Source organism: Saccopteryx bilineata, chromosome 3 (assembly GCF_036850765.1).
Source record: "Saccopteryx bilineata isolate mSacBil1 chromosome 3, mSacBil1_pri_phased_curated, whole genome shotgun sequence".
NCBI lineage: Eukaryota > Metazoa > Chordata > Mammalia > Chiroptera > Emballonuridae > Saccopteryx > Saccopteryx bilineata.
In genome coordinates this window covers 64,997,526-65,009,888 of record NC_089492.1, presented here as the reverse complement: position 1 = coordinate 65,009,888, position 12,363 = coordinate 64,997,526, and positions in this window count along the sequence as shown.

Below are 12,363 nucleotides of genomic sequence, written 5' to 3'. Positions count from 1 at the left end.
TTTCTGGTATTCTTTAATGTTCTTGAATTGAGGGAAAGAAATATTAGAACTTTTCTATTTTTTAAGGAATCTTGATTTTCTAAATTAGACAAAGAATTTCAGCATTTCATTTGCCATACTGATTATCAGAGCCACTTTTCAGTTTGCCTGTACATTAAGTCCTCACTGAAGGTCATCAGTAGTTTCTTGGAACTGCAGCAAAACCAATTTTACCATAAAGTGTGCTGGGGAACTCAGGAAAAACACATACCACACAGCAGAGTTACCCAGATAAGCTTTCTGAAGTAAGTGCCTGACATTAGGCTGATATCTGAAAGGTGGAACTAGTCAGAAAAAGCATAATGGGGAGGCAATCTTTTCTATAGGCAGAGTACAGCAGTGTGTTGAAGGCCAGGCAGTTAGCAGGAACTTTAGAATCCTCAAGAACAGATTCAGTTAGATTTGAATGTCAAATAGAATGTGGGAGTGGCAAGAGATTACTTCATAGGTAAGATAAAGGTAGGGCCCTGGCCGGCTGGCTCAGTGGTAGAGCACTGGCCCAGCATGAAGTCTCGTTTTTGATTCCTGGCCAGGGCACACAGAAGCACCCATCTGCTTCTCTACCCTTCCACTTCTCCTTTCTGTCTCTCTTACCCTCCCGTAGCCAAGGCTCCACAGGAGCAAAGTTGGCCCCAGGCACTGAGGATGGCTCCATGGCCTCCACCTCAGGTGCTAGAATGGCTCTGGTAGCTACAGAGCAATGCCCCAGATGGGCAGAGCACCTCCCCCTAGTGGGCATGGCTGGTGGATCCCGGTTGGGCACATGGTGGGAGTCTTGTCTTTCTCCCTGCTTCTCACTTCAGAAAAATATTTTTTTAAAAGATAAAGGTAGATCCTGCAGGGGCCTTTTGGACTATCCTAATGACAACAGGGTGTTAAAGAGTCCTAAAAAGCAGAAATGTGCCAGATTGATGTTTCTTAGTGCACTCTGTTAGAGATGTGGGGTGAAGGCTGGGTGAAAGCAGATAAGGTGCCCTGAGGCAAAGAGTGAGAAGAGGACCAAAGATGAAAGCAAGGAAACATCAAATTTTAAAATGGCAGAGGAAGAGGAGATCACAGGAGCAGAGAAGTAAACTTTCAGAAGTAATTTACCAGTGATGTCACATGCTGCCAAGAAGTCAGGGAAATCAAAGCCTAAAAGTCCATTAGATAAAGCAATGAGGAGGTCTTTGGCCAGATGAAGAAGTTCAATACCATTAGTATCCAAATATTTTCTTAGCCAGTTGATAATACATTTTGGTCTCATATCCTCCCTTTTTTTTTTCTTAATTGAGAAGTGGGAAGACAGATTCCCACATGCGCCCTGACTGGGATCCACCCAGCAAGCCCCTATGGGGCGATGCTCTGCCTGTCTGGGGTGTTGATCCATTGCTCAGAAACTGAGCTTTTTAGCACCTGAGGTGAGGCCATGGAGCCATACTCGGCACCCAGGGCCAACTTGTTCTAACTGAGCCATGGCTGCAGGAGAGGGAGGGGTGGAGAAGCAGATGGCCACCTCTGCTGTGTGCCCTGACCAGGAATCAAACCCAAGACATCTCCACACACTGGGCTGATGCTCTGCCACTGAGGGAAACTAGCCAGGGCCTATATTCCTTTAAATAAAAGGAGGCATCCCAATTTCAGATGGTACAACCTGACCTCCATTTTTGTGCCCTTTTTAAAAAAACCATGACTATCCCCAACAACCAGCCAAAATCTTTACTGCCACAGCCTTGAGCCTGACCAAAACCATACTGGGTTATTCGGTTAGAAATGCACACAAGCTCATTAGAGGTGTCTCTGACAGACATAATTGAATAGTTAAGGTTTTGACATGAAAGAGAAGTAATTGAAGTCACCATGAAAACATACTGGCAGTTTTCATCCCAAGACTAGAATATAATTATCCACATTTAATTTGATATTGGTGACCTAATCAATTAAGACATCTTGGTGTAATGGGAAATGCATATGATAACAACAAAAGTAACACACAAAGCCAGTGGCTTAAACAGTAAGAATTTGTTGGCTCACCTAACTCCAGAATCAAGTTTGGCTTAGGCACAGTTGGATTAGACTTCCTTCCTGTAACAGTTCTCAGCTCTGCCCTCCACAAGTAGACCTAAACCCAAAGCTGGTTCTGCCAAACTGGCAGCATACCACACCATGCAGTTAGCAGGAAATAGCTGCTCAGGATGTCAAAATAAGTTTCCCACTTCACTCTGGTCTAACTCAAGTCGTGAGCCACTCCCTAGGATTATTTATGTCGACTGCTTTAGACAATTAAGGGCCACCCTGGAGCTGGGAGTGGGGTCAATAATACCCAAAATGTATAACTACTACACACTGAGAGTTTAAACGGATATTACAAAGACATCAATGTTCCCTCTATTCATTGGCGTGGCCCAGGAAAAATTAGCAGAAAGGAGTATTTGCATTTTATTGTAAATGTAGCTATTTAAAAGCAAGATCCTTTACAAATGTTCTTAAAGTATATCTTTAAGTTTTAGTGTACTGTCATGATCACTTTTGGTATAAGTGCTCCGATTTCTATTACTGAGCTTTTAGGAAACCAGGCTTCAATTTGCAGCCATCATTCAGAAACTAATGAAGTGGGGTTACCTTTTCCTGCAAAGTATTATTTTACAGCCTTGAGCTATTCGGGAGCTGAATAGACCATTTTCTAAATGAAGTCTGTTTTTTGTTCGGTTTCAACTTTTTTCAGAGATAATTTCTCAAACTCCTTGGTGATAATATACAGGAAATGTCAATTGTTGTCAAAAACTTAATCCCAATGTCCAAGTAAAACTGGAGCCAGAAGCACAGGCTGGAGAAGAGATGGGGGAGAAGAAGTCAACTCCAAACAGTTCAACAACATGAACTTATAGATGTTGTTGAGAATGGATGCATTTAGTAGTACCATTTTTAGGTTACATTGTCCAGTTACATGGGCACTTCATTTGACATGTTTTATTTATTGGTTAACAATAAAACACCACACAAGTTGTTATTTTGAAAGCAGTAATACTGCCAAGAACAAAGAGCCAACAGAAAGAGAAACCTTTGTGCTTTATTGTTTCTGGGTTTGGAAAATAAGCTCCGAATAAGCTGCAAACGTCACGTGCTCCATTTGAGGGATCTAGCCTAAAGATTGTTGTCACAAATTAGTATGACTACCCAGTATTCGGTTTTGAAAAATCACTGCATTGCACAATAGAATAATAAACTGCCCAATAGTACAGCCACTTGAAAATAAACACAGAAGGGCAGGAACATAGTAACTTGACAATGAATCAGAGAAATTGTTTGGGAGTTGGAGTGCTACATACTGCAGAGGCTCAGAGTTTCCAAAAACTGTTCTGTGAGTGATGAGGTACAGATGCATAAGTCATGCATGCAGAGAAGAGTTCATTTATATTGCTAAGTCTGCACTGTATCCACACGGAACTGAATAAACTGAACTGAACACAGACTATTGAGTTCCAAGGTTTCTTTCTATATTTCTGGATTGTTTTAACTATGAATTCCAAAGACACATTCATTGTTGAGCAATGTAGGGGCTTTTTTGTTCTGGGGGGGGTGGCGTTTGAAGATACGACATATACAGAATGACGGCTCTTATTTTTGCTCATCCTTGTGATATAAAATAATTAAAAGATGATTATGCTCAAATTATGAGGAGGTAATTATTTCATTCTGTTTAATAACTGAAGTGTCTACGTCATTGTGTTTGAAAAATACTAGTTAGAAAATTGAAAATCTAATTGTGTGTTCTCATTTGGCCTATTTTTAACACAATTGCCAACAGCAAATAAATTTACCTTCTTGGAGCCAAAATGCTAGTTTAAGGACTTCAAGTAACTTCTGAGGTAAGCACTCTGTAAGTTCCTAAAGGTTACTAAACCTTTTATCCAAATATTAGTAGAAGAAATATCATTCATCTTTGTAAATATCAAGTTATGATCTACTTATTTTAGAAAACTAATAACACAAAACTCAGGTCAACTGTAACCAGACTGGCAGGCTTAAACTTTTGATCTCAGAAATCAGAATATTACAAAAATGAAATAAGGAACTCTGTCATTTTAGGTCAATTTGGGAAGGAAACAGCTAAAATCATAGCTTGATAACTAACACCAATGATTAATTGCTTTTTCAACATAAAGATTATCTTGGTGCCAAAACTTATGGAACAATTGCCTAACAAATTGGAGAGTCCCTGATGTCAGTACTCATATTTTCTTTGGAGTATGCTAAGCAATTATGCTAAACTTTCTAATGACTGAGTAAAATGGTATTGTGCCTTGGGGCACATTTTGATGAACTACAGTTGTACTTTTCATAACCTTAGAGACATTTGCAAAAAGAAGTCTATTGTCTAGAATAGAGCTCTGTGACCATTACGTTAGATGTTAGAGGATTAGAAATATCTATCATATAACTATGAATATGTTTACCATTGATAGTGATTAAACTACTTACCTTCCTGAAAAATTAATTGGTATAAGCTCATCTCCAAATAACTGTTTAATTTAAATGATTCATTTCTGTTCCTAGAATTTGCTACTTCATACTCCATCGTCATATTCATTTCAATTCATTATCTGTGTTATTGATATTAAATAGGTCCTTTAAAACATGTATGTGTTTAGCTTTAATCTTTTATTTCAACCCTTACGTAATCCATCTATCATTTTGTGCATATGTTTCCAGTGTACTTGAGGCTATTATCTGAAGATCTGAGCTTAAATAAAAGTAAAAAAAATTAAGACTAAATGAGAAATTAATTTATGTTCTTATATACGAGGACACACCATGATGAATAATTACAACCATCTGAAATGTACTATATAGCTTCAGAGAAGTTAGGGAAGATTATTTTTAAACTTTCTAACTAGTCTTAATATTTAAGGTAAAAGACAGTACCATTTAAAACGAAGGAACCATGACTTATTAAAATGGTAATTCATTTAGAGAGACATCAACATTAAGGACTTTTAATTATCTCAAGATCTAAAAATAATTTATTAACGTCTTTTACCTATTTCAGTAAAGAGCAAACCTGAAAGAAAAGTTGTATTAAATATAAGATTTTGAAATACAAGTAGAAATTTTATTTTCTAATTCTCAGGCTCCTGCTTTCAGATTTCAAAGTGCATCTTTTAAAATACTATATTCATCAAAATAATATAACATTACAAGAACATTACACTTTAATCAAGATTTTGAATTTCAACTTATAATAAAAGTTTTCCTATTAAAACAAAAATTTATATTCTGCCTTACGAGTTAAATACTGCTATATATAAATCCAAATTTTTCACAGTGGCCTAAGAAGGGCTGATCTAGCTCCTCCTTGCCGCTCACTGCGTTCTCCCCTCCTCACCGCGCTCTGGCCACTCTGTCTCGGTCCCTGTTCTCCCCCACACACACACACACTTGCCCCTGTCCAGGCCCTCATGTGACTGCCTCACGGGCTGGCAGACTTCCTCGCAGGCTCTCACAAGCCTGGCTCATTCTTCAAGTTTCAGCCCAAATCCTGCTCTTCACAGAGGCCTTGCCTGTCTCCCTCATCTCAGAGAAACACCTTTTCCTCCTTCCTCGCCACTTCTACACCCAGTTGCACTCTATTTCCATCACAGAGTGTACCACAATCAAATTATCTTCACCACTGATATATTTACTTTTTCACTGTCTCCTTTCACTAAAATGTTAAGATCCGTGTGGGGTGGGCACTTGGTCTAACTAACCTTTGCATCCCCAGCACCTTGAACAATAGCACATACTAGGCATTTGGTAAATATTTGTTCAATCAAGAATAAATGCAATGGAGATTTCAGTTTGTTTTTAGGAAGCATTAACAAGATATGTTTTTAGAATGAGATTAAATATGTTCATGCCTTTTTACAGAAAACTGATTTTTGTTGCACTGTGCAATCATAATAAGATGAGTATCTTTCCCCATACTTAATAGATTCACAATAAAAGTGAAAAAATGTTTTTATAATTTTTTTTTTCAATGACAGGTCACTATTGCAGAAATATGCAAAAGGCCACACATTAGTTAAAAAAAAAAAAACTAGCCATTTTCAAACTCTTTCAAATAAGCTGACCAAAATAAGCTAAAAAGAGTTTTAAAAAATAAAGCAATTTAATACAGGTATACAGATATACAAGATGTTTTCACTGATTTTAACAAATTATTTTAAAAGACATGAGAATAAAGGATATTGCATTGCTGAGTTTCACTCTCAGCCTCAATCCATCACCAACTAATTAAACTTTTGTTGAACTTATTATTGGCCTGATAAACTTAAGCAAAGTCTTGGATCTCTATTAGAAGACAAAGGTTCCCCACCCCTAGTTTCTAAGACAATTAAAAAAAAATTCCTAAAACATAAGCAATGAACTGTCCCTGAAAACTAAACTTTCTAAAATTGTAAGCCCCTTTCTTGCAAATGCTCCATGAAAAAAACTGAAACTAAAGTGTTAGACTCTATTGACAACAGAGGTTTCAGAAATAAAGATAACATTATTTAAATTAGAAAATCAGTGACAGTGTTCGTAAAAATACTTTTCAGAAAACAGTTTTACTCTAAGATATATTAACTGTATGATATAAATGTGACTTTATGGTAATGAAACTGATTTTCAGCTTAAATCCCTTAATTTATAGTTACATCTCATACATGTTATATTAAAATTTGACTCTCCAGGGTGGAGAGTGGGAATGAACCATTTAGAAAACATTTTTGTATATGAAACATAATAGAATTTTTAAAATAGAACTTGAGAAAGTTTGTATATTAAAGTTTATAGACTATTTAAAAAAATAGAACTTGACAAAAGTCCTTCACATACATTCTTAGGTAGTGAAGGGGGCAGTGGAGGGGCAGCTGGATTTGAAAGTTTTTGAGGTGAGGTGGACTTGATTTGGTGACTGAAAGGGGGTACTAGTACGTGAGAAAGCACCTGGAGTTGGATTATGGTCTCTACTTTGGGTAGCAAGGTAGAACATGGGAAAGAAAAACTAGAGGAGGCAGATCAGATTTGTGCAGGATAGAAATGAGTTCGGTTTGACAGGTTCACTTCCCATTCCCCCTAGAACAGGGGTCGGGAACCTATGGCTCACAAGCCAGATGTGGCTCTTTTGATGGCTGCATCTGGCTCACAGACAAATCTTTAATGAAAATAATAATAACGTTAAAAATATAAAACATTCTCATGTATTACAATCCATTCATTTCCTACCGCTCATGTTCATGGTTGCAGGTGGCTGGAGCCAATCACAGCTCTCCTCCAGGACAACACCCAATTTTTATTGGATAATGTGTAACGTACATGGGTCGTTGTATGGCTCTCATGGAATTACATTTTAAAATATGTGGCTTCATGGCTCTCTCAGCCAAAAAGTTTCCCGACCCCTGCCCTAGAAATTCATATCAGATAGAATAAAGGTCTAGCAGCTAGCTGGAATGATATATCTGGAACACAGGAGAAATACTTTGGTTTGTTTTATGTATAACCTATATAATAGCATTACTGTATTTAATAAATGACAAACTAGTTACTAAGTTTGTCAAAAAGTATTTATTATTGGTGTACACCATAGTATTAGAAGGCCATGAAGCTCTCAATTAAATGATTATCTCCAGGTTATAGAAATCAAGATTAGTACCTTTGAATGGAAACTTCCTCCTCCTAAACCAAAGAACTTCCTTTGTATTGATTCTATAACTTGCAACTTCTACAAATGGATATACTGATTAAGAAATCTTTCATGTCTGACCAGGCGGTGGCACAGTGGATAGAGCGTCGGACTGGGATGCTGAGGACCCAGGTTCAAGACCCGAGGTCTCCAGCTTGAGTGCAGGCTCATCTGGTTTGAGCAAAAGCTCACCAGCTTGGACCCAAGGTCACTGGCTCGAGCAAGGGGTTACTCGATCTGCTGAAGGCCCGCGGTCAAGGCACATATGAGAAAGCAATCAATGAACAACTAAGGTGTCACAATGCACAACGAAAAACTAATGATTAATGCTTCTCATCTCTCTGTTCCTGTCTGTCTGTCCCTGTCTATCCCTTTCTCTGACTCTCTCTCTATCTCTGTAAAAAAAAAAAAAAAAAAAGAAAGAAATCTTTCATTTCAGCTAAGCTACAACTTCCTATCGCTTCCACTCAGAATGCCTTATGAAAATGGGAATCATGTCTCAAATTTCTACGTAAATCTCCCCTCCTTAAAGAAAATTTCCATCGCTCCCCATGTTAGTTATTTATTGCTGCATAACAAATTACCCCAAAACTTAGTGACTTAAAGCAGCACATTTATTATTTCACGGATTTCACAGGCCAGAAATTTTGGTCCTCTGCTTCAGGGTCTCTCATAAAGTTGCGATCAAGTTGTTGGCAAGGATGAGGTCTCATCTGAAAGTTTAACTGGGGATGGATCAACTTCCAGACTTAAGCAGTAGTTTTTGACATTTATTTTTTTGTGTGTGTGGGACTAAGGCTCTGAGTTCCTCATTCTTGTTGGCTAGAGACCATCCTCAGTTCCTTGTCAAGTGAGGCTCTCCTAAATGACAGCTTGCTCTATCAACAAACAAGTGCAAGCTAAAAATGCAGTAGAGTCTGCCAGCAAGACAGAACTCACAAGCCTGTGTAACCTATTTGTAGAAATGGTCTCTCAACCTTTTCTTATTCTATTGCTTGGGATAAGTCATTAGGTCCAGCCCAAACTCAAGGGGAGGTGATTACATAAGGACCTGAATACCAGAAGGTGAGATCATAGATCATTTTAGAAGTCTGCCTACAATACTCACCAATATATTACCAATCTACAAGTTCAACACAAAAAGAGGAGTTGACTCAGTAAGAGTTTATTTTTCTGTATAGTTATGTGATGATATACATGTCTGGACCCTTTAAAATGTTGGTTTCTCAATGAAAGTAACTAATTATTAAAGTGTTTGCTTAGTATTCTAGAATACCAAGAAATACAAAAAATAAAAATATATAGAACAATTTTGAAATAAAAAGTGTGTTTCTATCTAAAGTTACTTGGAAACTCTAGTGGAGACTTTTTTTTTTCTGAAGCTGGAAACAGGGAGACTTTTTTAAATGTGCTTTTTAGTGTGATTCTTCTGAGACTGACTTTTAAAATGATTCCCAAGACTCCCTCTTTTTTTTTTTTTTTTTTTTTACACAAATACAAACTTCCCAACATCTGTCAAAATGTAACTCTTAAAATACTTTACTTTACACTGAACTTACAAATGTGGCACTGAAAACAAGTATTTCTTGTAGCCTGCCAAACTTCTGCCATGTTGGAAAATACACAGATGATGGTTTAACATTGTGTTCCACTAGACAGGAATTATATTTCACATCTTAATGAGAAAATACTTTCTCCTAAACTTAACTTGTTGCATTAAAAAATTAATTGGTAACTCAACTAGTTTAACCTATTTTAAATATCAGCAGTTACAAAGAGATTTTCAATTCCACAAAGAGCAGACTCCAAAAATAAATTTCCAGAATATAATTTTGTCATTTTTTTAAAAACCTGATTACTAAAATAAGAGAAATAACACTCAAAATCCCACCACCAAGAAATAACCACTATTAAATATTTTGGTATATAGCTATAGGTATAGGTATAGATCTATAGATCTACATCTAAGTCTAAACTATTAGACATATATGTAAGACATTTAAATATGTATAACTTTACCACAAATGAGATCATACTTCTTTTTAGAATGATATAGGAAATAGTTATTAAACAAAGATTAACAAAGCAACTGATTTTCAGTGAGGCATTGTTAAATATGTTTCTAGCAAAGTAATGTTAGAAGCAGGTTAAGTGAATGATAAACACAGCACTGACAGGCTGTATACATTGCTAAAGCTGTTGTTCCCAAATGAATGATCTATAAAGCAGGTAAAAAGGACATCTGATTTGTGCCTTAGTGTCTTAACCATATTTTTTTTCATCATTCTCTTATTTCTTCATATCCTTCTGTAGCTTTTTATTCTGTTAGGTAACTCCTTCCTTAAAGTCTTTCCCCAATGTCTGAATCTAAATTATTAGTTTCTGAATCACAGAATTATTATTTGTTCTCAGAACAAATCTCACTTCTGATGAATCTCTCTTTGATGTCTTAGCCAGCTTTGCTTCCCCCTCCCATCTAAACTAGTTGGCATAGTTACTGACTTACTCTGTCTCTCTTTTTCCTATTTTCTCCCTCACTATTTGTAGCTTCTTGGGTTCAATAATTAGTTCTATCCTGAAAACTATTAAACCTACCTCATCTCACACTTACATGTATAAACCAAACTTATCCACTTTTCCTCAAGTTACTTGCCACCTCTCTCCTCTCTCCTGGCTTGTTTCTCTATCCTAGCTAACAACTGGAAATTATCTTCAACTTCTCCCTCCCTTTATCCTATTCAATCTCTATTAAATCCTGCTTTAATATGCCTCCTAAATTTGTTACTTTGCCACTTTCTTTGCCTTTATCCTAATTAAAGCCAAAAGTGCCTATAACTTTAGCAACAACATCCAGAATGGGTTTAGGGTTCATCTGTCCCCATCCATCTGTCCCTCTTTCTAGGCTACTCTTAATGTAACAGTCAGTGAAATACAAGGAAAGAGGACCTGAGCTTGAAGCCTCAGGAGCCCAAGAGTAAAATTCCCTCTCTGCCACCTAAGATGTGACTGTCAACATATTTCTTTTCTATCTCTAGGCCTGGGAGTTTCCTTATCTACAAAATGGCAAGTTGGACTGTCCACATGGACTCTAGGCTCCCTTGTAACTGCTAACAATCTTCTTCTCTGATACTCTTAGCTCAAGGAACAGCAATGACAACTCTTCCAGCGTGCCCCCACCCCCTAAGATCACAGCTGTCACCCACTGCTTTCCAGCTTTTATTGCCCTTTACATCCAGATAGCTCACTGTACTATATCCCTAATGAGCCCCTCTTTCTACTGTAAATGTGAGTCCCTTATTCTATTGTTCTTCTTCTCCTTCATTTATAAATTATTATTTTAACAAATTCTTATGGAGTGACTGCTAATCTCCAAAGCACTTTGCCAGGTCTTGAGAACAGTAAGGTAAAAGACATAATCCTTGCCCTTAAAGAATTTACCATTTCATTAAAGATATGGGTAAGTAACAAACATAGTAGTGTGGTTAAGTGCTGTGCAAAAAAAATGAAATATATTTGTAGTTTAGGGGCAGAAAACAGCATTACCTATCAAAACCTCATACCTAGAAAGGCTTCAGAAAGGACGTGCTCTTCCCAAACAGAGTTCTTCAATCTTGAAAGAGAAATAAGGATCGAGGAGGAAAGAGTGTCCTACTGCTACCTTGAGGAGCGGAGAAAAGATGGTGAAGTTTATTAGGACACAGCCTATTGGGCCAAGCACCAGATGGAAATACTGGTGTACAGTGGGCAAGAGGCAAGCCGTGAGGCTGGTCATGATGAATGGACTGGAATGTCACCCGAAGGAATTTGGATTTTATCTGATGAAAGGGTGAAGTATGAGCTGTACTTGGATTTAGAAAATTTGTTTCCTGGTTCATTATTGGGAAAAGGTGGTTGGTTTGGGGGCACTGAAACGTCCAAAACTGATGGCAAGGAAAATCCAGTAGGGGGAAATGATGGCCTGCTAAAAATCGTTCTGGCAGGCAGGCTGGTCCACTAAAATGTCAGAGTGACCGATACCTTATGACCTCATCAAGCTAAGTGCCTTCACCCAGACCCTGCCGAGGGGCCACCCTCCACCGCACAGTCGTAGAGCAGAACCCCCGCGAGCCACAAGGGAGGGCGCATCCAGAAACCTCGCGAGATTTCTCTGTGAGCCGCAGACAAACCTAGAGCGTCTGGTCGCCTGGCAACCACAGGTGTGCTACAGAGGAAGTTGGCACTGGCTGAATTTACCAAACCTTAACTACTAACCCGCTTCACCTCGCAACCCAACCGGTAAGTTACATTCAAGGAAGAAGCGTGGGACCGAGGAAACCGTAGAGCCAGGTTTCTCAAACTTGCCAGCCAGTAAGACTCCTGGGGCACTCACTGAAATGAAGATCCCTGAGCCTTATCTCTAGACATCTAGAATTTCTATAAAAAGTCTGAAAGTTCATATTTTAAACATATGACTAAAAACAGGCAAGACTGGGAAACAGCTCTAGAGGAGGGAGACGGGGGTAGAGAGATGGCAACAGAGCCGAGAGGGCAGGATCTGTGGGATTTGGATCCAATGTGAAAAGGGGAATGTGTGAGAGTGTCAGCTATTTAGAGCATCTGGAAGGCACTGAGCCTAGGGCTAGCTAAGGGAAATATAC